Genomic DNA, 23591 nt, shown 5'->3' with positions numbered 1-23591 from the left:
TTGTGCATCTTGGTTTGGTGTATCTTGAGACCTTTTTCATTTTTGCATATCTTCCCACATCTGCAGACCCGGGATAAATATATATATATATATATATATATATATATATATATATATATATATATATATATATATATATATATATATATATATATATATATATACCCAATAAGTCAAGTTTTTAATTAGGCGACAGATTACGGCAAAATGTTCAAACAATATTTTTTTTAAAAATACAGCCAGACTCAGCATGAGTCAAACAACAATTTCCACACAAAACTTGCTTGTGTTGCACAATGGCTAGTTTTCCCTTTAAAAAAAAAAAAAAAGTCCGCAGTGGAGACGAGGCCAAGCAACAGCAATATTTTCCAAACATGACAGTTCTCACAATGAAGTCCAGCACCTGCGATTGTTGTTCCTCGCTCGTACAGGAAAAGCCGGGCCTGTATCGACCGCCGCAAAAAAAAACAACAAATAAAAAGATTCCGAGGCGGTTTGAGGAATTCTCATTTATGTGTCATGAGAAACAAACAATGGACATCTGCAATGCTTCTCTTCTTGTCCGAGGGCCGACCTCCATCCCCCCGGCGAGGAGGTCAATAGAAGAGCGCCCGAAATAAACCGAAAACAACAACACAATCGACGCACTAAAACAGCCTTTCCCTCATTGTTTAATTTCTAGTGGCTATCTTAGATATCTCTCCGACTGTTCTTATCTTTCACCTTCAGCTTGTTGCTTTGTCGTACCCCCCCCCCCCCCCACCCACCCCCGCTACACCTAGCTCCCCCTCCATGCAAGCCAGCGGCGACCTTCAGAGGGGTGCCATTACTCCCTGACCCATTTGACGATCCCCTCATGTGGAATGTGCATATGCCCAATGGCTGGCTGGCTGGGCGCAGTATGGGGTGAGGTGAAGTACTTGCAGAAATATGACTTGACACGCTTTATCAAAATGGGGGAAAAGATGAAGACGAAACAGCTGCCGGTGCTGTCGTAAGCAATCTGGCCGTGATTGAATAAAAGTGTCAGGAAAAAAAGGGCCGCTTGATGGTCTTTTGTTCTCGCCCCACTCACCCTCCACCCTCTCCCTCCTCCAGCTTGATGTTAGTTTGAGCTGTCAGGAGGGAATCACAGCTGGGTGATTTATCAATACTTCAAGTGACCTTGCAGCCGCACAGCAAGTGTGTTTGTGTGGATTAAAGAGACACAAAGTGGGATATTTTCAACGCGCTTGGCACACATGGACAAAGACTTGGCCCGGCTTGGAACGCAACAACAAAAAAAGTGGATTGTTCTTGCCAGTACGATAAGGCTTGTAGTTTTTTTTTATTTATTTATTCTCCACATCAGAGAACTCAAAAGCACTGAAGGGTAAATGTTTGAGGAAGCAGAAAAGTCTTTCAACTAACACTGCTTTTGAACACCTTGGCTAGTGTGCTTGACTTATCTGGAAACTCCCACTTTTTTGACATCCTCAATTCACTAAAAATAGAAAATTAATGTGTGTGTGTTTATTATATTTGTCCAAAATTTAGCAGACCTACGGAAAATGCATATTTTAATTAAAAAGAAGTTCAATAAATACATACTTTCTCGGTCACAATTTTACTAGAAGTACTAACATCTAAATTTTAATTGTTTTAATTTTTTTTAATATTGTACCAATTTAAAAAATTTACATAATATTAGTAAGTACCTTATTTTTCGGACTATAAGTCGCAGTTTTTTTCATAGTTTGGCCGGGGGTGCGACTTATACTCAGGAGCGACTTATGTGTGAAATGATGAACACATTAGCGTAAAATATCCAATAATATTATTGATCTCATTCACGTAAGAGACTAGACGTATAAGATTTCATGGGATTTAGCGATTAGGAGTGACAGATTGTTTGGTAAACGTATAGCATGTTCTATATCAGGGGTCACCAACGCGGTGCCCGCGGGCACCAGGTAGCCCGTAAGGACCAGATGAGTAGCCCGCTGGCCTGTTCTAAAAATAGCTCAAATAGCAGCACTTACCAGTGAGCTGCCTCTATTTTTTAAATTGTATTTATTTACTAGCAAGCTGGTCTCGCTTTGCCCGACATTTTTAATTCTAAGAGAGACAAAACTCAAATAGAATTTGAAAATCCAAGAAAATATTTTAAAGACTTGGTCTTCACCTGTTTAAATAAATTCATGAATGTTTTTACTTTGCTTCTTATAACTTTCAGAAAGACAATTTTAGAGAAAAAATACAACCTTAAAAATGATTTTAGGATTTTTAAACACATATACCTTTTTACCTTTTAAATTCCTTCCTCTTCTTTCCTGACAATTTAAATCAATGTTCAAGTAAATTTATTTTTTTTATTGTAAAGAATAATAAATCAATTTTAATTTAATTCTACATTTTAGCTTCTGTTTTTTCGACGAAGAATATTTGTGAAATATTTCTTCAAACTTATTATGATTAAAATTCATAAAAAAATATTCTGGCAAATCTAGAAAATCTGTAGAATGAAATTTGAATCGTATTTCAAAGTCTTTTGAATTTATTTTAAAATTTTTGTTCTGGAAAATGTAGAAGAAATAATGATTTGTCTTTGTTAGAAATATATCTTGGTCCAATTTGTTATACATTCTAACAAAGTGCAGATTGGATTTTAACCTATTTAAAACATGTCATCAAAATTCTAAAGTTAATCTTAATCAGGAAAAATTACTAATGATGTTCCATAAATTCTTTTTTAAATTTTTTCAAAAAGATTCGAATTAGCTAGTTTTTCTCTTCTTTTTTTCGGTTGAATTTTGAATTTTAAAGAGTCGAAATTGAAGATAAACTATGTTTCAAAATTTAATTGTCATTTTTTTCGTGTTTTCTCCTCTTTTAAACCGTTCAATTAAGTGTAAATATCATTAATTATTAATAATAACATAGAGTTAAAGGTAAATTGAGCAAATTGGCTATTTCTGGCAATTTATTTAAGTGTGTATCAAACTGGTAGCCCTTCGCATTAATCACTACCCAAGAAGTAGCTCTTGGTTTCAAAAAGGTTGGTGACCCCTGTTCTATATGTTATAGTTATTTGAATGACTCTTACCAAAATATGTTACGTTAACATACCAGGCACCTTCTCAGTTGGTTATTTATGCCTCATATAACGTACACTTATTCAGCCTGTTGTTCACTATTCTTTAGACATTTAAATTGCCTTTCAAATGCTTATTCTTGGTGTTGGCTTTTATCAAATAAATTTCCCCCAAAAATGCGACTTATACTCCAGTGCGACTTATATGTTTTTTTCTTTCTTTATTATGCATTTTCGGCCGGTGCGACTTATACTCCGAAAAATACGGTAACATTTTTGAATCAAGACAAATTGTAATACATTTTGTAGCTTATAATTGAACATTTTTCCAGTATGAACACACGAAATATAAACAATGCAATACACTTGTATATTATAATCACTTTTTACAGTACACATATAATTAATGTTGATGGATTTAAAGTTATTTCACCATAAAAAAAAACATTTTGTTGAAAAAAGGGATTTTTAGAAAATATTTCTTCATCTATTTAAAACATTTGTAATTTTGTAATAATGTATTTTATTTTATAGTAAAAATAATTACATATTTTCAATTAATATTTTTTACTGATTAACATTACTATCAATATCTTTATTATAAATAAACATTTTTATCATTCTATCACATCGAAAATAATTGTAAATATACAATATAAATGGCGATCCGATATGAATGTCAATACATGGGTTACGATACGATTCACTAACAATACTTTTTAAAACATTACGATTGATGGTTAACAGAAAATTCAATGTATCATGTATCACACTCAGAACAATGTCAAGTGTTTATTTTTTAAATAGACAAATAAAAAAAAGGCAGTTCCGGTATTAATTATTAGCAAATAGTAGAACGATCAACTTCAAGGCATTGCAATCCATAAACTTAAAGATGTCTAAATTTAAAAAATTAAAATCATGATTAGAACTGTAAATCGATTTTCTGCTGTTGATTCTTAGTTTAGTCTTATTTTCAATTTACATTATTAAATGTTAGAGTATCAAATTTGCTCAAAAGACTGAAAAGTTGAGATATTCACGAACGAACCAATTGACTGGCTCATTGACATGAACGATAGGTTTTGTTTTTTTTTGAAGCGTGACAGTGATACTTACATTTACATCTCAACCAAGGCAGAAACAGCGGCACCTTTGCACAGAGTGGATGTGCCTCTCCTCTCTGCTCGGACGACAATGGACTGGACTTCATTGTGACTGCACTTAAACGTACAACGAAATGTGTTTTCAGTACAAGCTGTCTAAGAGCAGATATTGAGTTGACCGCCTGTAAGAAAGGCTCATAGCTGCTTTTCCGTTGAGGACACTTTAATGTCTCTAAACATCCCAAAACAATTGCTAGATTTGTAGCTAGTTGCTTTTGAGTAAAGAAAGTCACTAAGAGGCGTTGGAAAGATTCTAGATTTTGCGGGAAAGTCGTCAAGTTGAAAACACTGCGCTGAAACGTGTGTGAAAACACATATTATTTCATAAAACCATGCATTTCTTTCATTTGAAAAAATAAATATAGGTAATGCAAATACAAATAAGGTAATAGAACACATACAACAAAGAAATAGATAGTTGGCTTAGCATTGTTGTCTTGAATAAAATAATTAAAATAAAATGAAGACGTTAAAGTGACAATGTGGCCAAATACGTCCCTAAAAACCAACAGTCATCCTATTTGCCCTTGTTGATGATCACCTGGACGATTTCTTTGACACGCACCTTCACCAGCAGGCTATCTATAGTGCCTGCGGTTGTGATTGAGCAGATGTTTTACTGCCAGGCCGGCGTGTTCATTGCTGCCATAAACCCATCTGTGGGACAGCTTTTTATGCAAATGCACAAAAGCACCTGCATAAATAAAGTTCCAATTAATACCTTTTCTGCAGACCTCTGCACTCTTTTGTTTGCACCATGCTCTTAATTGCGTACGTGCGGGAAGAATACCCAAATCGATGTTGAGTTTGTTGAGCAGCAAATATGCCTTATTTTGCAATATTTCCTTTTAAAGAGTACATTGCAGGATTTGTATAAAGAGAGACGTATGCAGCACTATTTTGCACAATGTCATATTCTGACAAGCCAACACGGCTAACTATTGACGTACCTTTAATTAAGAATGAGCCGCAAACAATTTCAATCAGGGGTAACATTCATGTAAAAGTCGCAGCGGGCAGCGTTTTTTTCGGGTTACAAGGGAAATAAAAGCAAATCTGCTGCTACCGGTTGATTGGGAACTACTGAAGAGTAAAGTTTCTTCCCCGAGAACATTAAGGCAGCTTTATAGATCCCTTTGTTGTGAGGGTGCCAATGGAAGCTCATTAATTTCCCCAGGCTTTTTAATGGGCCAGCCTTGAACATGTGGCAAGAGTTGTCTTGCCGGGACCCTTATGTGTTACACCTCTGCAGTTTGAGAGTCGGCCGTGGTTAAAAAAAACAAAAAACGTGTCCCTTTGCAAGCTAATCAAACGCTTAGCAGCACCAATTGATTTATGTATGATTCTAATTAGGGGCCTTTTAAAATGACATTTATGCCTGCCATTGCTCCATGCAGTCTACTGTGAATTGCTTTGCTGCTTAGCTGTAAACTAAAATAATCAGTTTCCTGCATGTTTACTGATAGAAATGTACAACTGTAATTGATATAAACCAACGAGGAACAGCTAATCGTTAGTCGCCAGCTTTATTAAGTTTACAGGATTGGGACATTCTTACCTGTCGTAAGTGTAAAAAGAAGCTAACCGCTGCTAGTATTAATGCATACAAAACAATAAAACATACAGTCTTTATCAACTAAGCCAAATGATGACAGTCTAACACAAAAGTTAGGTATCGTCACAGAAAACCCTTTCAAATTTGATTACAGTACCGTATAAGTCGCAGTTTTTTTTCATAGTTTGGCCGGGGGTGCGACTTATACTCAGGAGCGACTTATGTGTGAAATTATTAACACATTAGCGTAAAGTATCCATACTTGCCAACCCTCCCGTTTTTAGCGGGAGAATCCCGATATTCAGCGCCTCTCCCGACAACCTCCCGGCAGAGATTTTCTCCCGACAAACTACCGGTATTCAACCGGAGCTCAATGCGGACCTGAGACTGAGTGGGGACAGCCTGTTCTCACGTCTGCTCCACAATATAAACAGCTTGCCTGCCCAATGACGTCATAGCATCTAGGGCTTTTAGAGAGTAGAGTGCACAACTGCGCACACAACAAGGAGAGGAAGCAGAAGAACGAGGAAATTACAGACATGGCGGCCGAAATGATATACTCATCATGAACGGAGAAGTTAAACAGGACAATACTGCCATCTAATGGATAGCCACAGGAACACTGAAATTCAAGTATTTATTTTTTTTCTATGTAAATAAAATAAATATATATATATATATATAGCTAGAATTCACTGAAAGTCAATTATTTCATATATACATATATATACATACACATATATATATATATATACAAATATATACACACATATATATATATATATATACACATATATATATATACATACACATACACATATATATATATATATATATACACATATACATACACATACACATATATATATATATATATATATATATATATATATATATATATATATACACATATACATACACATATATATATATATATATATATATATATATATACATATATATATATATATATATATATATATATACACATATATATACATACACATATATATATATATATATATATATATATATATATATATATATATATATATATATATATATATATATATATATATATATATATATGAAATATATATGAAATACTCGAGTTGGTGAATTCTAGCTGTAAATAACCATGCCCCCCTGCCCCCAACCCCCACCCACCCTCCCGATATTGGAGGTTTCAAGGTTGGCAAGTATGAGTATCAAATAATATTATTTATCTCATTCACGTAAGAGGCTAGACGTATAAGATTTCATGGGATTTAGCGATTAGGAGTGACAGATTGTTTGGTAAACGTATAGCATGTTCTATATGTTATAGTTATTTGAATGACTCTTACCATAATATGTTACGTTAACATACCAGTTGGTTATTTATGCCTCATATAACGTACACTTATTCAGCCTGTTGTTCACTATTCTTTAGACATTTGAAATTGCCTTTCAAATGTCTATTCTTGCTGTTGGCTTTTATCAAATAAATTTTCCCAAAAAAATGCGACGTATACTTCAGTGCGACTTATATATGTTTTTTTCCTTCTTTATTATGCATTTTCGGCCGGTGCGACTCCGACAAATACGGTATAACCAAAAAGCTTCAAATCAAATTAAAATCAGCCTTAATTTAAGCAGACAAATAAAGGCGTAATGTAAGTGAGTCATGTCACAAATCAGTGTTTCCCACAGATTTACATTATACTTGTGGCAGCGGGGGCGTGGCTAGGGGTGTGGTGGGGGCGTGGCCAGGGCGGTGTCAATTCAACTTTTTACTTCTGATATGAAATCAATAATGATCCAATATGATATCAGCACGAAGCATACATTATTTTATTTTTGGAATGTGAAAAAATGTTTGATCAAGTGAAATTACTCACAGAACAACGAAAGGTATGAAAAACACGAACCGATTCATTAGGGTGTAAAAATTAACCGGTACGAATGAAAAACTGATTTTAACTTTAGAGATATGAATACATTGTTCAGCGAGCCTCTTGATCGATCTATATCTAGTAAGGATCGGTCGATGTCCGGTTCAGAATGTCAGTTATCGGTTGATTGAAGCTTGGCTACAAAATATGGCCGCTCTAATCTTGCGAGACTTCTGTTGTGACGTCATACGAGAGTAGCGTTCTTGTTTGTGTCTTACAACAAAACAGAGCAACGTGGCCGACAGCACCACAAGAGTTTTACAAACAAGGCACACCCCGAATCTTACATTTAAAGTGTGGTAAATGTTTGTTTTTTTATAAAAGAATGGCCAGTTGGATAAAAGTATTGCCATGTGTAAAGTTTGGAAAGCAGCAATAAAAGAGCGGCAGCCCGACTAATGTGATCCCCCTCCTGTTGTGACGGCATGGACACACTCAAGCGAGTGATGAGAGAGCTAAAGATGCTAATGATAGCAGAGCTACCAACTGGCAAGACAAGGACACTGATTTGAAAGACTTCCAGCCCCAACTCTGCGAGGTAATCACAGCATCTATTACACTGTCTACTGTGCTACAGACAGTAACCAGCAGGATGGCACTTGGAAAACTATTTGAGCTTCTACAATAAAGCTGCTGTCTAGTTTTCTTTGTGGCACTTACCGTATTTTCCGGACTATAAGGTGCACTTACTTTTTCTCAAAACTTGACAGTGCTCCTAATAACCCGGTGCGCCTAATGTACGGAATAATTCTGGTTTTGCTCACCGACCTCGAAGCTATTTTATTTTGTACATGGGGTAATGATAAGTGTGACCAGTAGATGGCAGTCAAACATAAGAGATACGTGGTAAGAGGTATGATGGCAATATCCCTCAAGTAAACAACGCCAACATTGTATATATTCCATTGAAAATATAGAACATTACACACGGCGCTCAAAAATCTATCAAAATGTTTTAGTACGACTTTGGTAAGCTATGAAGCCACACCGCTTGGTGGATTGTCGACGCATTAAAGGCCTACTGAAATGAATTTTTTTTATTTAAACGGGGATAGCAGATCCATTCTATGTGTCATACTTGATCATTTTGCGATATTGCCATATTTTTGCTGAAAGGATTTAGTATAGAACAACGTCGATAAAGTTCGCAACTTTTGGTCTCTGATAAAAAAAAACCTTGCCCCTACCGGAAGTAGCGTGACGTTGTCAGTTGTTCACTCCCTCATATTTTCCTATTGTTTTCAACGCAGCTAGAGCTATTCGGACCATTACCCCATTAATTTGAGCGAGGATGAAAGATTTGTGGACGAGGAACGTTAGAGTGACGGACTAGAATGCAGTGAAATACATATATTTTTTTCGCTCTGACCGTAACTTAGGTACAAGCTGGCTCATTGGATTCCACACTCTCTCCTTTTTCTATTGTGGATCACGGATTTGTATTTTAAACCACCTCGGATACTATATCCTCTTGAAAATGAGAGTCGAGAACGCGAAATGGACATTCAGTGCCTTTTATCTCCACGACAATACATCGACGAAGCTCATGCTAATCAGCATGAGCTAACGTGATAGCATCTGTCTCAAATGCAGATAGAAACAAAATAAATAAATCCCTGACTGGAAGGATAGACAGAAGATCAACAATACTATTAAACCATGTACATGTAACTACACGGTTAATAGATCTCAGCCTGGCAAAGCTTAACAATGCTGTTGCTAACGACGCTAAGGCTGACTTAGCAACTTAGCAACCGGACCTCACAGAGTTATGATAAAAACATTAGCGCTCCACCTACGCCAGCCAGCCATCATCTGCCCAGCTCATCAACACCCGTGCTCACCTGCGTTCCAGCGATCAACGGCGCGACGAAGGACTTCACCCGATCATCCGTGCGGTGGCCGGTTAGCATCGGCTAGCGCGTCTGCTATCCAAGTGAGTAATCCTTGTTGTGTTGCTACAGCCAGCCGCTATACACCGACCCACCTACAACGTTCTTCTTTGCAGCCTCCATTGTTCATTAAACAAATTGCAAAAGATTCACCAACACAGATGTCCAGAATACTGTGGAATTATGAAATGAAAACAGAGCTTTTTTGTATTGTATTCAATACTTCCGGTTCAATGATTGACGTCACGCGCATACTCATCCTCCGAAGGCTTTTTCAACCGGAAGTGTGGCGGGAATTTCAAAATGTCACTTTATAAGTTAACCCGGCCGTATTGGCATGTGTTGCAATGTTAAGATTTCATCATTGATATATAAACTATCAGACTGCGTGGTCGCTAGTAGTGGCTTTCAGTAGGCCTTTAAACATAGGAGTATTATTTTGGTGTGTGTTTAAGGTAAGACATTACCTGCCGTTTTGTTTCGCTATATTATGCAAAAGCAACTTTTCTTACCTTCTGGTACCTGCTGATCTGTATTTGGGATCTGCATAAATCCTTAAAAATTGCGCGTGTCCGCCTTTGTAGTCCGTACCGACGACGTAGTCGATAGGCTTCTTCTTTTTCTCTATCTTCTTGTTATGTGACATTCATCCTCCGCTGTTGCCATTTCTAATATAAAGTAGTGTAAAGTTCTTACTTATATCTGTCAGTAAACTCGCCATGAAAGCGCTAAAACAGACCGGTATAGTGAGTTAACATTATTCACCCAAGAAACTTTAGTTATTACAGTTCCGGTCGGACGGTTTTTCACGGGACACATTTCCTGTGTTGTTGTTTCCGGATGAGGAGATGCTGCTCCGTTATTGATTGAAGTAAAGTGTAAATGTCATTAAAACAGTTAGCGCCATCTTTTGACACTTCTTCCACTTCCGTCCTTGCACGCTACACCGCTACAACAAAGATGACGGGGAAAAGACGCTGTCGAAGGTGAGCCACGTAAATAAGACCGCCCACAAAACGGCGCATCCTGAAGCGACTGTCAGAAAGCGACTTGAAGTTGATGTGTAAAACATTATCTATGCAACATTTTGAGCAAAGAACCACCATTACATGTTATGTAGACCACAAGGAAGTCTTTTACATTTAGAAAAAAAATTAATAAAAAAATGATGACTCCTTTAATGGGCCCTATAATGTTTTATATGAAAAAAGATAAAAAATAGACCATTCATCCCCAGTGCGCCTTATAATCCGGTGCGCCCTATGGTCCGGAAAATTCGGTAATTGTATCTTGCACTTTTGTGGTGTTGTAACTATGGACGTATACAAAGTACCGGTATGTTTCAGGACTGGTTACTATTTGAGTCAGTTCTCCTGGACCGTGAAGATTCTGGACTAATGATACATTAGTGATGACACGCTGTCACATTCGATTCAGCTGCCGCTGCATAGACAAAACAAATCAGCTTAGAATAATTACAAATAAGACACATCCATCCATCCACCGATTTTCTACCGCTTGTCCCTTTCGGGTTCGCGGGGGGTGCTGGAGTTTATCCCAGCTGCACTTGGGCGGAAGGCAGGGTCCATCCTGGACACAACACCACAAAATATCCTCAAAAGTCACTCAGTCAAGCACGCTAATAAGAGTTATACAGTTTCAAGTGAACGCCACTTAACTCACGATCGCCGCTACCGTCTTAATATCCATCCAGTAATCCACAGGCCAATATTGATCCACACAAATAAGTAAACAATTAAAGTAACACATAATCCATTAAGTTGCTTTGAAGCAAGACAATCACTCCATCGCGGCACGTTTGCGTGGCGTCAAAACACCTTGCTTATATATGTTTCAGTTGCTTCTGTCTCCTGACTCTACAACTGGACGATTGCACATTACACTTGATCACTGAAATCTTTGTATTTTGAATTGTTCACCCTACACAGACACATACAGTACGTGGTCGGTAGCTGTCAACACTCAATATAGCCTCCGGTCCGTCGCTCATATCAGTCCGTGTGCAACATAAACACAAAACAATTTTTATTGTTAGAAAATGCACATCCACCTAACATTGTTAATTGATTGTATTGATTGATATGATATATTTGAAATGATATATCATAGAAAAGGTCCGTGCTCTGCACATGAATGCTACACATAAATAATATTTCCAGCTGAGTATAATTGCAATGAATAGGAACACAGTGATGGATCTGTGTGCTCTTTACAAGATGATGACATAACCGCATTAGCAAACAGTTGAATTGTTTAAGACTTAAAGGGGAACTGCCCTTTTTTTAAATTTTGCCTATCGTTCACAATATTTATGAAAGACATGACCGCGGGAGGGCGTGGGAGGGGGGGCGTGTTTGGGGCGGGGGGCGTGGTTAAGAGGAGAGTATATTTACAGCTAGAATACACCAAATCAAGTATTTCATATATATAATATATATATATATTTATACATATGTATGAAATACTTCACTTTCAGTGAATTCTAGCTATATATATATATATATATATATATATATTTTTTTTTTTTTTTTTTTTTAAATTTTTATATACATATAAATAAAATATTTGAATTTCAGTGTTCTGCAGGCTTTCCAGTAGATGTCAGTATTGTCCTGTTTAAGAGTGTCACAACATTGCTGTTTACTGCAGACAAACTGCTTTACGGTAGACTAAACGTGACTGCTGTTGTTGTGTGTTGTTACCGCGCTGTGAGGACGTTAATGAAACTGCCTAACAATAAACCCACATAAGAAACCAAGAACTCTCTGTCCTTGTTGTGCACTCTACTCTCTAAAAGCCGTAGATGTTATGACGTCATCGGGCAGGCAAGCTGTTTATATTGTGGGAAAGCGGACGTGAGAACTCGCATTGTCCATTATGTACTTATTGTTTGAGACTTTTGAAGCCGGCATTTGCAAATTATAAAACATTATTAGTTAAAAGAAGACATTTGGTCACTGACAATGCCCACATTAGCCAGGCTTTGTCGTATATGTTACGCTGCATTATTCCTTTCATCAGCGAGCAAACTTTCTCGCTAATGAATTTAGAAACTACTCCATCCTTTTACACAGTCGGTCCGAGTTGCCATCCAGCAAATTAAATTATGTCTCCGAGCATTAAAGGTTTGATGCTGTATTTGGGCAGCCGGCGCGCATCCATTTAAGCTAAATTCTACCTAACAAAATTAAAACCAACACAGACACCTATGGAAAGTGTGCTCGTCGGCAGCACTTAAGGGCAACCCTGCTCCCAAACAGTCTGCTGACTAATGCATTTCATCTCTGATCAATGTTAGCCGCCGTACAATAAGATTAATCAGCCCTATGCAAAGCGAGGATCACCTTGAACAAGGCTTGTCTGTAATATTATGCACATGCAGAGGAAGAAAAACACACCTGCATTATTCCCATTCTTCACGGCACCGGTTCGGGTGTTTGAGCTCCCCTCTGCTGCGATCGGGCATCTGTGCACAGCCATACTGTCGCTGAATAGCTGCCTGATTATTCCGAATCGAAAGGGAATATTCAAAACAAGGCCGCTAATGCATTCGTCCAGATGATTCTCCAAAGCTCCAGCAGCTGTTGAGCAGACGGACAGATTTCGCTGTACAATTAACAGGCGCCATTTAAATACGAGTTTGAGAAAACAACAAGAGGCAAGATTTGGAAAATGATGAAGTGAAGTGAAGTGAATTATACTTATATAGCGCTTTTCTCTAGTGACTCAAAGCGCTTTACATAGTGAAACCCAATATCTAAGTTACATTTAAACCAGTGTGGGTGGCACTGGGAACAGGCGGGTAAAGTGTCTTGCCCAAGGACACAACGGCAGTGACTAGGATGGCGGAAGCGGGAATCGAACCTGGAACCCTGAAGTTGCTGGCACGGCCACTCTACCAACCGAGCTATGCCGCCCCCGAGTTATGATAGGGAAATTCATTTTTTAACCCTCATAGTCAATGCCTACACTAGATTTTAAATGTCACAAAGATGACAGATGTGTTTAAAAAAAGTATTCGGTGTGTCAAACAGACTAAACTGTAGTTAAGAATTATTGCCATGTATTTCTAATGTACATGATAACTGCTGTTTGTTTCTGTGTAGTGTGTCAATGAAGTTCATTTTGAAGGCACACCGGAAGTGTAAAGCCGGAAGTACCATTTATCTGCGCATTAGCAATTAGCACCATAGACATCTTATAAGGGTACGCAGCATCGAGCGCTACTGCCTACTGGCGCTGACGAGACGCGGGGCCGCCATCTTGGAGTGGTGATCCGCTCCACTCAGTGCAATTCATTTGGCAGGAGCAATGAACTGTCAGCACATTTCATTCATCCTACCTCACTGAATACCACTGATTTTCACGCGCTTTTTTTGTCATACGTGTAGCTATGATAAAGGACACATGTTTTGGCGTGTTTTATTATTCATAGTTTGCTTAACAGTAATAGAATATTCTTATATGTATATATATATCTGTATATATATGTTATATATGTCTAAACAACCTCGCGCCAACATATCTCTCCGACCTCCTTCAGCCTTACTGCCCCACCCGATCCCTAAGATCAGCCGATCAGCTGCTACTGACGGTCCCGGACACAAGGCTGAAGCTTAGAGGTGACAGAGCTTTCGCTGCTGCTGCTCCCAAGCTCTGGAACGACCTACCTCTGAGTGTTAGACAAGCCTCCTCTCTTCCTGTTTTTAAATCTCTCTTAAAAACATACTTTTATTCCATGGCTTTTAACACTGAGTGATATCCATCCTGCAATGGCGCCCCATAATACACCTGCTGTCAACTTGTTTTTATGTTTTTATATTTTATTTATTTATTTTTTATCGTGTTCTGTTTGTGTTGTGTTGTGTTTGCTCGGTTCTTGTATTATTTTTAACCTGCCCATTGTACAGCACTTTGGCTACCCCTGTGGTAAATTTTAAATGTGCTTTATAAATAAAGTTGATTTGATTTGATTTGATAAGTGACCAGACGTCCGAGATCAAAACTGGGAATATAATCCCAGAGAAGGGGGAAAAAAATGGTCAGCTATTTTTAAATTGAAGAAACAATATGATTAGGTTATATATACATGCATATATCCTACATAAACAATGTATGAATACATTAGATATCTATATATCTAGGGACCTATAGACTGTATCTCTGTTGCTGCAGCAGCAGAGAGTTTATTCTGTCTTGACACTTTGTATTGATAGTTTGTATTACATTCTTCCCTTAAATGATCATGTTTACAGTGATTGTTTTATATGTATTTTTTATGTATGTCACTTTGGATAAAAGCGTCTGCCAAATACTTAAACATAAACATATATAAATACTGTATAGCCACTGTCCATCTGATTGTCTAGTTAGCTAACAGAGAGCTCAAACCACTCGTAAACGTTTTTGTGTGTCTGTATGCGGACTAAAACTATGGAATAAACTGGACTTACAACACAAGCAATGCCAAACTATTAATGGATTTAAACTATTATACAAACATGGGGTCTGGTTCAAATATAGAGATGAGGGTCTTTAATTTGACCTGCTGTTGTACTCTGTCTCAAAGTGTTAACATGTGCTCAATGTTTCCTTACCATTATTGCTATGTTGTCTATTACCATTATTGCTATGTTGTCTATTACCATTATTACTATGTTGTCTATTACCATTGTTGGTATTTTGTCTATTACCATTGTTGGTATATTCATTATTCGTACATTGTTGATACAAATGATTGTTACAGTGTAATAATTATTGTTACCTGTGGTAATGCCACTATGATATAACATATGCATTATAATCCTTGAACAAAGTAAGAGTGAAACTCATGTGAATAATAGTGTTAGTGAATAATAGTGAATAATACACCCCCCCCCCCCCCCCCCTACACAATCTGGACTGTGGTCCTAACTTTTACCCCTGTTGGCTTTTACAATCTTTATCTTCATAATTTATTTCAACTTTATGTTATTCAAGTATGACATTTTTAAATGTAATTAATTTCATTGACAAGCATTTCTATTATGGTCATACTCTTGTTTGCTAGCGGCTACGATTTCAGTACTATTGAAGATCTTTGCTCCTTCTCAACTCGGTGGTAATATTCTTTTCACAAAATACAACCAATAGTATGTTAATGTTAAAGCTTAATTGTGGAAAGTAATCCCCCGATTCCTATTTTCCTTTTTAAGTTGAAGAAACAATATGATTAGGTTATTTATACATGCATATATCCTACATAAACAATGTATGAATACATTAGATATCTATATATCTAGGGACCTATAGACTGTATCTCTGTTGATGCAGCAGCAGAGAGTTTATTCTGTCTTGACACTTTGTATTGATAGTTTGTATTACATTCTTCCCTTAAATGATCATGTTTACAGTGATTGTTTTATATGTATTTTTTATGTATGTCACTTTGGATAAAAGCGTCTGCCAAATACTTAAACATAAACATATATGAATACTGTATATATAAAAACATATATAAATATTGTCTAGTTAGCTAACAGAGAGCTCAAACCACTCGTAAACGTTTTTGTGTGTCTGTATGCGGAGTAAAACTATGGAATAAACTGGACTTACAACACAAGCAATGAAAAACTATTAATCAATTTAAACTATTATAAAAACATGGGGTCTGGTTCAAATATAGAGATGAGGGTCTTTAATTTGACCTGCTGTTGTACTCTGTCTCAAAGTGTTAACATGTGCTCAATGTTTCCTTACCATTATTGCTATGTTGTCTATTACCATTATTGCTATGTTGTCTATTACCATTATTGCTATGTTGTCTATTACCATTATTGCTATGTTGTCTATTACCATTATTACTATGTTGTCTATTACCATTGTTGGTATTTTGTCTATTACCATTGTTGGTATATTCATTATTCGTACATTGTTGATACAAATGATTGTTACAGTGTAATAATTATTGTTACCTGTGGTAATGCCACTATGATATAACATCTGTATTATAATCCTTGAACAAAGTAAGAGTGAAACTCATGTGAATAATCACTGAATGGAGATCTGGGGGTGGGATTAAATAAATTATCTTCTTCCCACTCCCTTTCAGGCAAAACTGGACAATCATATCTATCAGATCTATACATTACCTTTTGCACTATATTAATGTATATTATTATGTGTTGTCAACTTTGTACTTTTTTATGTCATTGCCTGAAATAAATAAATAAATGAAATGAATGAAAACATATATTACACCCCCCCTACACAATCTGGACTGTGGTCCTAACTTTTACCCGTTGGCTTTTACAATCGTTATCTTCATAATTTATTTCAACTTTATGTTATTCAAGTATGACATTTTTAAATGTAATTAATTTCATTGACAAGCAATTCTATTATGGCCATACTCTTGTTTGCTAGCGGCTACGATTTCAGTACTATTGAAGATTTTTGCTCCATCTCAACTCTGTGCTAATATTCTTTTCACAAAATACAACCAATAGTACGTTAATGTTAAAGCTTAATTGTGGAAAGTAATCCCCCGATTCCTATTTTCAACAGTCCGCTCATTTGAGCAGGAAAACGCTGAACACCATCTTTGTTTTTCTACCTGTCAACTGTCAGTTTAGCATCTTTGTTTTCTACCTGACAACCGTCAGTTTAGGCTGCTCGCCGGCTCCTCATCACCACTTCAAGATGGCGGCCCAATTTCTCGCGTCACAGCAGCCAATGCTGCGTCTACTTATAAGATCGATTATGGCTTTCAGCGCGTTGTTCTATCACAAATTACACTACCGCAGCATCCCTGAGGATTACACAAAACCTAGGTGAGATAAATATACATTATTTCACATCACAAGTTATCGAATATGTGCTGATAGACCAGTTGTAGGCAGCGGTGGCTAACTTAGCAGCCGCCATTTTTGCTAACATTTACCGCGCTAATTATCATCCGTTTCTACGTTTAAGTACACTTAAAGTTGTTTTTGAGTGTGTTTACCTGTAAGAAAGAGTGCCAATACGCTGGTTACCGACGTCTGAATGACATCGACTACCATTGTGTGCTGCGTGATCAAACCTCTTCTTCTGTGCTTAATTATCCACACCTTCATAATGTCAGGTAAGTGTGCCACCTGCTGGCGGTTAACAGGTACTAATGAACATAAGTCTTAAGCATCAATCTTCAGTACTTGGCAAAACAAAAACATTGTACCATTTTTTATTATACACTGTGACACTGCAGGACGCACCAATACATTTGTTGTTAACTTAATATTGCATTCATAATTTATTTTTCCGTAAGGCTCAGTTGCCCCAATTTTACCGTAACATTTAAGGCGGTAATCACACCAAATTACTGTAAATTTAAATACGTAGACTGTTATTTTTACGGAAAAATTCTAGCTTTTGAGCTGACGTTTTTTTTTTACCATGATCATTGTTTATTTTTTTCCGGTGAACATCACATGATACAGAAACATATTGTGAATAATATCAACTATTTCCGTATGGGCGGCAGGTTGTGAACAATCCCAGTCTGATCAAGATCATGTCGAGGTTTCCCGCTCTTGATAGCTTGTGGTTCGTGCTTTGTGGGTAATAATGTACACTATACTCACAAAAGTATTTGGCCACCTGCCTTGACTCACATATGAACTTAAAGTGCCATCCCATTCCTATCCTGGAGCATTCAAAGTTCCTTTCACTGGAACTAAGGGGCCAAGCCCATCTCCTGAAAAATAACCCCACACCATAATTCCTCCTTCACCAAATTTCTCACTCAGCACAATGCAATGCTACAAAATGTAGCGTTCTCCTGGCAACCTCCAAACCCAGACTGGTCCATCAGATTGCCAGATGGAAAAGTGTGATTCATCAGTCCAGAGAAGGCGTCTCCACTGCTCTAGAGCAGTGGTTCTTAACCTGGGTTGGATGGAACCCTAGGGGTTCGGTGAGTCTGCCTCAGGGGTTCGGCGGAGGTCAAGACACACCCGACTCATCGTGTAAATAAAAACTTCTCCCTATCGGCGTATTACGGATACGGCAACAGCTGACTGGTTTGCAGGTGTGTCATTTGTTGTGAGTTTATGCACTGTGTTGGTTTTGTTGTTTGAACAAGGTGATGTTCATGCACGCTTCATCAAGTGCACCAGTAAAAAAACATGGTAACACTTTAGTATGGGGAACATATTCACCATTAATTAGTTGCTTATTAACATGCAAATTAGTAACAAATTGGCTCTTAACTAGTCATTATTAAGTACTTATTAATGCCTTATTCGACATGGCCTTATTATAACCCTAACCCTCTAACCCTGACCCTAACCAAATAACTCTAAATTAAGTCTTTGTTACTTAGAATATGTTCCCCATACTAAAGTGTTACCAAAAACATATAACTTTGTCTTGAATTTGAAAAAAAAGAACATTTTATTTTTCACTAAAGAAGGGTTCGGTGAATGCGCATATGAAACTGGTGGGGTTCGGTACCTCCAACAAGGTTAAGAACCACTGCTCTAGAGTCCAGTGGCGATGTCCTTTACACCACTGGATCTGACGCTTTGCATTGGACTTGGTGATGTATGGCTTAGATGCAGCTGCTCGGCCATGGAAACCCATTCCTTGAAGCTCTCTGCGTACTGTACGTGGGCTTATTGGAAGGTCACATGAAGTTTGGCGCTCTGTAGCAAGTGACTGTGCAGAAAGTCTTTGCACTATGCTGACCTCTCTGTCAGTTTACCTGGCCTACCACTTGGTGGCTGAGTTGCTGTTGTTCCCAAACTCTTCACTTTTATTATAATAAAGCCGACTTTGGAATATTTAGGAGCGAGGAAATTTCAGGACTGGATTTGTTGCACAGGTGGCATCCTGTGACAGTTCCACGCTGGAAATCACTGAGAGCGGCCCATTCTTTCACTAATGTTTGTAGAAACAGTCTCCATGCCTAAGTGCTTGATTTGATACACCGGGCCAAGTGATTAGGACACCTGATTCTCATCATTTGGATGGGTGGCCAAATACTTTTGGCAATATAGTGTATGTGCTGAATGCAAACATATACTCAGGTATAGTGACGCACTATATACTTGCAGCTATATAATTACAAACCATCTTCCATGTTGACTCACGGTTGTAGGAGCTTGATCAAATACATTAAACCAACATATTTTAAAGTTAGCTCAACTAATATTTTCAAGTTCATCTTACGTCAGACTAGAGTTGTACGATATACCGGCACTATATAACATGTTAAGAGCCTTTTGAAGTTTTTGTAACATAGCAATCATTTTTGCCATCTTTGTCTTGAGTATATTTATGTGCAGTTTCCAATTTAAATTGTCATCTATATAGATTCCCAAACATTTTGTTGAATACAACCTTTCTATCTTTCTGTTCTCGAAAAATATTAAATCAATCAATCAATCAATGTTTATCTATAGAGCCCTAAATCACAAATGTCTCAAAGGGCTGCACAAACCACAACGACATCCTCGGTTCAGAGCCCACAAATGGGCAAGGAAAAACTCACAACCCAGTGGGACGTCGATGTGAATGACTATGAGAAACCTTGGAGAGGACCGCAAATGTCCCCCCCCCCCCCCCCCCCCCCCCCTCTAGGGGAGACCGGATGCAATGGACGTCGAGTGGGTCTGACATAATATTGTGAAAGTCCAGTCCATAGTGGATCTAACATAATAGTGAGAGTCCAGTCCATAGTGGATCTAACATAATAGTGTGAGAGTCCAGTCCATAGTGGATCTAACATAATAGTGAGAGTCCAGTCCATAGTGGATCTAACATAATAGTGTGAGAGTCCAGTCCATAGTGGATCTAACATAATAGTGAGAGTCCAGTCCATAGTGGATCTAACATAATAGTGAGAGTCCAGTCCATAGTGGATCTAACATAATAGTGTGAGAGTCCAGTCCATAGTGGATCTAACATAATATTGTGAGAGTCCAGTCCATAGTGGATCTAACATAATAGTGTGAGAGTCCAGTCCATAGTGGATCTAACATAATAGTGAGAGTCCAGTCCATAGTGGATCTAACATAATAGTGAGAGTCCAGTCCATAGTGGATCTAACATAATATAGTGAGAGTCCAGTCCATAGTGGATCTAACATAATAGTGAGAGTCCAGTCCATAGTGGATCTAACATAATAGTGAGAGTCCAGTCCATAGTGGATCTAACATAATAGTGTGAGAGTCCAGTCCATAGTGGATCTAACATAATAGTGTGAGAGTCCAGTCCATAGTGGATCTAACATAATAGTGAGAGTCCAGTCCATAGTGGATCTAACATAATAGTGAGAGTCCAGTCCATAGTGGATCTAACATAATAGTGTGAGAGTCCAGTCCATAGTGGATCTAACATAATAGTGAGAGTCCAGTCCATAGTGGATCTAACATAATAGTGCGAGAGTCCAGTCCATAGTGGATCTAACATAATAGTGTGAGAGTCCAGTCCATAGTGGATCTAACATAATAGTGAGAGTCCAGTCCATAGTGGATCTAACATAATAGTGTGAGAGTCCAGTCCATAGTGGATCTAACATAATAGTGAGAGTCCAGTCCATAGTGGATCTAACATAATAGTGAGAGTCCAGTCCATAGTGGATCTAACATAATAGTGAAAGTCCAGTCCATAGTGGATCTAACATAATAGTGAGAGTCCAGTCCATAGTGGATCTAACATAATAGTGTGAGAGTCCAGTCCATAGTGGATCTAACATAATAGTGAGAGTCCAGTCCATAGTGGATCTAACATAATATTGTGAGAGTCCAGTCCATAGTGGATCTAACATAATAGTGAGAGTCCAGTCCATAGTGGATCTAACATAATAGTGAGAGTCCTCTAACATAATAGTGAGAGTCCAGTCCATAGTGGATCTAACATAATAGTGAGAGTCCAGTCCATAGTGGATCTAACATAATAGTGAGAGTCCAGTCCATAGTGGATCTAACATAATAGTGAGAGTTCAGTCCATAGTGGATCTAACATAATAGTGTGAGAGTCCAGTCCATAGTGGATCTAACATAATAGTGAGAGTCCAGTCCATAGTGGATCTAACATAATAGTGTGAGAGTCCAGTCCATAGTGGATCTAACATAATAGTGAGAGTCCAGTCCATAGTGGATCTAACATAATAGTGAGAGTCCAGTCCATAGTGGATCTAACATAATAGTGAAAGTCCGGTCCATAGTGGATCTAACATAATAGTGAGAGTCCAGTCCATAGTGGATCTAACATAATAGTGTGAGAGTCCAGTCCATAGTGGATCTAACATAATAGTGAGAGTCCAGTCCATAGTGGATCTAACATAATATTGTGAGAGTCCAGTCCATAGTGGATTTAACATAATAGTGTGAGAGTCCAGTCCATAGTGGATCTAACATAATATAGTGAGAGTCCAGTCCATAGTGGATCTAACATAATAGTGAGAGTCCAGTCCATAGTGGATCTAACATAATAGTGAGAGTCCAGTCCATAGTGGATCTAACATAATAGTGTGAGAGTCCAGTCCATAGTGGATCTAACATAATAGTGTGAGAGTCCAGTCCATAGTGGATCTAACATAATAGTGTGAGAGTCCAGTCCATAGTGGATCTAACATAATAGTGAGAGTCCAGTCCATAGTGGATCTAACATAATAGTGAGAGTCCAGTCCATAGTGGATCTAACATAATAGTGTGAGAGTCCAGTCCATAGTGGATCTAACATAATAGTGAGAGTCCAGTCCATAGTGGATCTAACATAATAGTGTGAGAGTCCAGTCCATAGTGGATCTAACATAATAGTGTGAGAGTCCAGTCCATAGTGGATCTAACATAATAGTGAGAGTCCAGTCCATAGTGGATCTAACATAATAGTGTGAGAGTCCAGTCCATAGTGGATCTAACATAATAGTGAGAGTCCAGTCCATAGTGGATCTAACATAATAGTGAGAGTCCAGTCCATAGTGGATCTAACATAATAGTGAGAGTCCTCTAACATAATAGTGAGAGTCCAGTCCATAGTGGATCTAACATAATAGTGAGAGTCCAGTCCATAGTGGATCTAACATAATAGTGAGAGTCCAGTCCATAGTGGATCTAACATAATAGTGAGAGTTCAGTCCATAGTGGATCTAACATAATAGTGTGAGAGTCCAGTCCATAGTGGATCTAACATAATAGTGAGAGTCCAGTCCATAGTGGATCTAACATAATAGTGAGAGTCCAGTCCATAGTGGATCTAACATAATAGTGAAAGTCCAGTCCATAGTGGATCTAACATAATAGTGAGAGTCCAGTCCATAGTGGATCTAACATAATAGTGTGAGAGTCCAGTCCATAGTGGATCTAACATAATAGTGAGAGAGTCCAGTCCATAGTGGATCTAACATAATAGTGAGAGTCCAGTCCATAGTGGATCTAACATAATAGTGAGACTCCAGTCCATAGTGGATCTAACATAATAGTGAGAGTCCAGTCCATAGTGGATCTAACATAATAGTGAGAGTCCAGTCCATAGTGGATCTAACATAATAGTGAAAGTCCAGTCCATAGTGGATCTAACATAATAGTGAGAGTCCAGTCCATAGTGGATCTAACATAATAGTGTGAGAGTCCAGTCCATAGTGGATCTAACATAATAGTGAGAGAGTCCAGTCCATAGTGGATCTAACATAATAGTGAGAGTCCAGTCCATAGTGGATCTAACATAATAGTGAGACTCCAGTCCATAGTGGATCTAACATAATAGTGAGAGTCCAGTCCATAGTGGATCTAACATAATAGTGAGAGTCCAGTCCATAGTGGGGCCAGCAGGAGACCATCCTGAGCGGAGACAGGTCAGCAGCACAGAGATGTCCCCAACCGATGCACAGGCTAGCGGTCCACCCCGGGTCCCGACTCTGGACAGCCAGCACTTCATCCATGGCCACCGGACATGTGCCCCCTCCACGCATGAGAGGGGGGCAGA

General features: G+C 38.0%; 1 protein-coding gene across 1 annotated transcript in view; it reads right to left on the bottom strand.

Annotated features, from left to right (window-relative positions):
- Positions 1-17704, bottom strand: part of LOC133659241 (dachshund homolog 1-like) — a 478649-nt gene extending 460945 nt beyond the window's left edge. Inside the window, exons 1-2 of the mRNA XM_062061974.1 lie at positions 17626-17704; positions 13040-13222 (exon numbers count right to left, since the gene is read on the bottom strand). The gene's annotated coding sequence lies outside the window, so the exon portion shown is untranslated. The remainder of the gene's footprint in view (positions 1-13039; positions 13223-17625) is intronic.
- Between the last annotated feature and the right edge of the window lie 5887 nt (positions 17705-23591).

The sequence above is a fragment of the Entelurus aequoreus genome, linkage group LG10, assembly GCF_033978785.1.
Source record: "Entelurus aequoreus isolate RoL-2023_Sb linkage group LG10, RoL_Eaeq_v1.1, whole genome shotgun sequence".
Lineage (NCBI taxonomy): Eukaryota > Metazoa > Chordata > Actinopteri > Syngnathiformes > Syngnathidae > Entelurus > Entelurus aequoreus.
Note: the sequence above shows the minus strand (reverse complement) of the source record. Positions and strands in the feature narration are given on the sequence as shown.